Below are 6,000 nucleotides of genomic sequence, written 5' to 3'. Positions count from 1 at the left end.
ATCAGCTGTGCTACCCAGTGTCGACATTAATAGCCCCTTGTTTTTACCCACAGCCAACCTCTGACCTTCAGTCAGCTTCTCCATTTCATATATCCATTTCCGCGCTCCCGCATTTAAGGAGGGTAGTCAGCATTTAACATTCTCTTTGTCTGTGTGTTTCCAAGGTACGTACTGAGGCCTTGTCCCTCCTCTTTCTAATAGGGGCATCTGTGAAAATGCTGCCCTCTCCTTTGGTGTTCTCCGGTATTGACTGATTTGTATGGGCTCCCTCTCATTGTCAACATCTGTGCATATGTATGTGGGTTCTAGTATGGGTATCAGTGTTGTCTGTTCATGTGCTCTTGACAGTCGTCCCCTGGAATATGCTTCTACGCCCTGGGAGGTCCCTCAGTCTATGGATGTATGTGTTTGGTGTGGCGCACTGGTTAGGTGTGTACCGCAGTTGGTCATCTAGATCCGCCCCGCCCCTCATTGTCCCTGTGACCTGCATTCCCAAGATGTCCCTTCACTCGTTCTCGTGAAATAGAGTTTGTTATATCCTCCTCTTTCACTCCCGTCATGCTGTCCTCTTTGTCGGAGTCTGTGTCCATGTCACTACAAAAGTTATCTACAAAACTTAGCTTTAGTGATGTAGAAACAGGGTTGTGCTGTGTATCAAGATCAATATCCACTAAATTGTATTTATTTTCTCCTTTCATTATTCGTAGGCGTGCAGTGCATTGCCCTACTGAGCTGTCCGGGTGCACCTCTGAGGTATCTGGTTTGGGTCGCCTCTCCCCTTCCCGTCGTTTCCTTTCCCATTCTAATGCAGCTTGCTCCCCAGCTGCCCTCATTGCTCGCTCATCTTCTTCTGTCCGTGCTTGTTCTCTCGCCAGCCGGTCTATCTGCAACTTCCTCTGCCTCCTTTCTTCGTACTTATATGTTTCTTGCTCGATGATCTGCTTTCTCCACTCTGCCAGTTCTGCCTCTTTCTTATCACTTCCCTTTCTTACCCATTCAGCCCTCTCCTTCTCTCTCCGTTCCCTTTCTAACCTCTCCAACCGTTCCTTAGCCATACGCTCCTTCTCTTTTCTCCATTCCCTTTCCTCCCATACCTCCTTCTCTTTCCTTTCACTCTCCTCCTGTTCCATTCTAGCTTTCTCGTCCCTGTTCCAATTCTTCCGTAGCTCTCTGCAGCCCTTCTATGTCTGTCTTGTTGCTGGAGGTGGGTTTGCCTGCACCTCGTGAGCTCTCTTTCCGTGTATATGGTGGTGTTTTATATGTTAGATTTGAGTATCCCTCTGCCGCCCGTAGTTCCCTAAATGAATATATTCCCTGGTCTTCATCTGTGTCATCAGATACTGCGCTAGGAGGAGCAGGAAGGGGTGCAGAAGGGTCAGGTGCCTCTTTCTTCACCTCCTGCGGGTTCATCATCCATCCCCGGTCTGCCGCCCCCTCTTGGAACACCCGCCATAACTCAAATATTGCCATGAGTTTTGACAACTTCTTCCTTTTATAGGTGTTCTGTAAGTGCGTCAGTAGTGATTGCTGCACGTCTCTGGAGAAGCTACCACCTGGCGGCCATGGCCGTGTTACCTTTCCTTCCGTACTCTTGGCCCATTCTCCACTGTATTTAATGATCTTATCTTTATAAGGTGGCAGGGCTTTACAAAGTTGTTGAATGGGGCCCCCGATTACTCGCTGATAGGTAGGGTACATTATGCATTTACCTGACCTCTAATTGAGGATTTCGATAATCCGCTGTCAGAGAAAAAGGATTAAACTGCAATGTATATATGTATTCTTTCATTGTTACGAGCTCACTTGCTTTGCACCTTACATGGCATGCTCCACGCACCGCCCCGCCTTCACCACAGCCGCCTTCTCCGGCACCACCACACCGCCGCTCGTTCACCTCTCTACCAATCCCATGTTCACAAAGCTAGATCCTCAGCATCAAACTCTCCATCCTATGCAAAAACCAGAGGGTGATGTCACCAAGCTAACCTCGGACCGAATGGACAAAATAGTTTGCACCGACACAACACAATGACCCTCTGCCGTTATCCCCAGACAAAATTCCCCAACAATTCTGAAAAATGACACAGCTGTCTTTACACCTCTCCAGGGCAGAGTATACTTCTATTTCCTTGTAATTAACTGCACCCATTGCGTCGCCTAACGTGTGAAACGCCTCTCTCAAGCAGTTAATACACTTCCGCAATCTAGGATAGCTCCAGCTAACCCCTACAGGAATACTGTCATCTATGCGCCAGGCTACAAAGCCCAATTCACAGGTATCCACTATTTACATACTTCTAAAATCCAAGCCGTTCAAGTCTTTCATCCCAGTCTCTCACTAGAACCATTTACCTCGAAGACCAAATGCTCCCTAAACACAGAAAAGGTGCCACTACCTTTGCTCTGGCCCCTACTCACTGACAATACTAACAATACTAAAACACAATACTAATACTGTCCACAATACCTCCCTCATCCCAACAATTACTCAACATCCTCCCTTATGCCCGCATTGCTAGTTGCCTAGAGCACTACTTACGTTCTGTGTTCGCTGATGCTGCTCGTCCATGGGCTCCCTGTCAACTGCTCGCCTTGCCCTTCCGGTCTGCCTTGGACCCTGCAACAATCTCCGGTAGGATGATTTCCAAAATGTGTTTATCCGCAGTACAGAGTCATAGAGCTGGTTAAACTGACAGTGATCTGGGTCCAGATTAGCCACTGATGTGGTGGGGTGTCATAGAACTAGAGACTAGCTGACTTAATGTAGTTGTGGTAGCCTGACGTTGCCATTTGTGTAATTAGTGTATGGTATTTTTAGTGAGGGAGAAGTGGATAGTAAGGGAGAAGGGGTTTGGGTGAATGAGGGAGAAATAGTTTGCAGGAAGAGAAAGCATTTTAAACCATCATGGGATAGGATTAAAGAAATCAGTTGAATGTTGGGAAGCATTTGTCAGATTGTATGTACTTGGTGTTTTATGACCCTGATTAGTCAATTCTGCAGCAGTTTTTGTTGGTTCAGCATGAGGGTTATAACATGTTCATATAGATTAGGGGAGGAATTTAATTGGGACCACCTTAATGCTAATGGGCAAAAATAGGTTGAGATTATGATACTGGTCTCAAGGCTGGTGTTAACTGAATCACCAATTTCGGAGTTATTTTCTGAAGATCTGTTGGTTTTATTTTTTGTGCATGTGTTATGGCAGTGAGGTACAGAGTTTGGTTGAGAGGGAGCAAAGGCATCACACTCTGTGCCTTTTCCTGATGAAGCTTGGTACCCTTACTAAGGTATTGCTTCTGTATCAACGTGCTCTCCATGATTCATAGTGGGAGAATGTCATTGGAATGAATGATGGTTCCTGCCATGAAATGTTTGGCAGGCTATCCAAAGCTGAGAGTTTTGAAGTGAATCTTTTTTGATCGGGAGACAGTGGAGCGAGTGGACAGTTCGGGCGATATGTTCATATCTTTCAGGTCTGCAACACAGTCTAACTGTATTGTTTTGGACTATTTGGACTATTTGGATTATTTGACAGCTGTTAAGTAGGTATTCCAGGAGTTAAAGAAAAATTAGCAGTCTAGAGTAGTCTAGAGTTGACAGCACAAATGCTATACTCATTAAGGTCTTGTTGGTGGGGGTTAGGTAAGGGATGATGTGTTGGGTTGTATGACCCTGGGAAAAATAACGTCTTATGCTGGCTTTAGCCCTTGCTTCCAAAGTAAGATTGTTGTCCATCATGACTCTGAGGATGTTGATAGTTTCCTTAGGTAGTGGCAGGCTCGCATTTCATCCAGCCAGGGGATTGTTTCTGGGGACTGTTACAGTTGTGCCACAGATCATAAATTCTTTGTTGGCTGGGTTGAATTTGAATCAGTTTGTGATCATCCTAGAGTCCCCACTTGCAAGGTACACTCTAATAATGTGTGTGTAGACATTTGTAGACGATTATCATGTCATCTGCATATTCTTAGCATGTGACACCTGCACTTTTGACAGGTTCAAGTAGCAGGGTGATGTAGACGTTAAAGAGAAGAGGAGCGCATGTAGATCCTTGGTGTATTCTGCATGTCAACTTGCATGGATGCGACTTGAGGGGTAATGTGTGTTGTTTTGGAACTCCCGACTAAGAATGTGGTGGCCCATCATAGAATCTTGTGGCTGATAGTGTCAAAGGCACAGAAATAGCCAGAATGATGAATGAGCTTGGTGGACTGCTGTCAGCTTTGTTTTTAAGGATGCTTGACTTTGAGAGTGAATTTTGTTCCTCTTATCCTGGATCCGTGTTGTGGCTCATGGAGATGACTGGTGTTTTTGTTGCACTCTTGTAACTAGTTGAGTTTTCCGGAAATGGTTTCATTCGATGTGTCATATTTGAGGTCTGTTCTTGGAACATAGCCTCATTCTTGCTAATTCAGGTGTGAGCGTGCTTTTTCATGGACGATGTGAGTTTCAGTCATGATGCTTGACTGTGTGATGAGATTTTGTCTCTACTCCAATGCCTGTTATCCTGCCAGCATCCTCCGACTTTGGGTGTTGGTATTTTTTAGTTTATTTCAAGGCTGCCGCTACTCCACTGCCTGTTCCCTTGCAGGAAGTTTTTACTTTCATGTTGGGGGAAGTTCTCCACCTTCCTTAACCGCTTTTGTCATTCCTAACCTTTTAGGTATTTGTGGCCTGTTTGCAGGGTTTTATTTTCCATAAGTGGGTCAAAGCCCACCCGTCCTAGTCGAGGTGTGTTCCTTGTTCGACACTGTTTTGGGGGGTGTTTTCACAATCCTTTCTCATTATGAAGCTTGCATCCCCTATTGAACATTGATGTATTATTATTATTATTATTATTATTTATTATTTATTACAGTATTATACAGTTAACAAAAAACAACTTTTAATACTGCATGGTAAAAAAACATCCAAATGAAATCCAGATAACACACTAAAAAGAAACATACTCACTCAACCTTCATCTACACTCATAATGCCAAAATGTCCATAATATTGGCAATTATTTTCCATAAATTAGTAATAAATATAATGTATGTTTCATGACAACCACTTATGAATAGATTACAGATAGTCTCAGTTGTCAGATTCCCATCCAAGCCTGCTGAGCTCAAAGTCCTTGTTCGGAGTGCCAGCAGAGAAGTACACGCTGTCAATAGGTGTTTAACTGTTTCCAGTACCATTTCGCCGCACAAGCGGCAGTGTCTACAGTTTCTCAGGATTTTTCACCAAGTTCCCATAATCTCATAGGACTTCACGGTGGTAAATTTCAAACTGAGATAATCCCAAACCAAAGAACGAGCCCCGAAATGGGAGATGTATCTGGTAGCTGATTCCTGATCCTGAATGTATTCAATAAAGGCAACGACATTAGATTTGGTTGCCAAATTGATGGTTAGTTGTTCCCTACTTAGTTGGAATAAAAGGGTCTTCACTACTTTCTTAAAATGACTATGCAGCATTGCAAGGAAATTTTCTAGTGCCATGTCTAAGTGTCACAATCTGAGTCCACGTGGATATGAATACCTACGTCCCGAAGTACTAGTCAGAGAGGAGTTAAAGAACTTGCTGTCCAATTATTGGAGCCACAGGTGGAAGGAACAGAGAACACCGGGTCACGGATGGCTGCAATTGAAAATACAGGGTTCAGCATGCAATTATACAACTATTCTACAAAGGAATAAGTATACCCAAAGACACCTACCCGAGGAATGGCCGATGTCAGCTCTTGACCTACTTGTTCCCTCTGGTTGTTCTGAGATGGTGGAGATGGTATGAACAACAGGGTCCACCTGGGTAGTGTAAGCAATGGTGCTGGGTATTTTACACAATACTTGATGATACAGTCTTAGTCCAAAGACAACAAAGCCAAGGGTTGAGAGGAAGGAAGTCCAGAAAACAGAATCCGAGGTAGAAGCAATTTATATAGGCAGTCCAAAATCCATAAACCAAATCCAACAAGGGCAAATTCAAGGCTCAGTGGTTTCCAAAAAACGAGG

The sequence above is a fragment of the Ambystoma mexicanum genome, chromosome 3q, assembly GCF_040938575.1.
Source record: "Ambystoma mexicanum isolate Mex_15411 chromosome 3q, UKY_AmexF1_1, whole genome shotgun sequence".
Lineage (NCBI taxonomy): Eukaryota > Metazoa > Chordata > Amphibia > Caudata > Ambystomatidae > Ambystoma > Ambystoma mexicanum.
The sequence above is the reverse complement of the archived record's forward strand: the minus strand, read 5'-3'. Positions refer to the sequence as shown.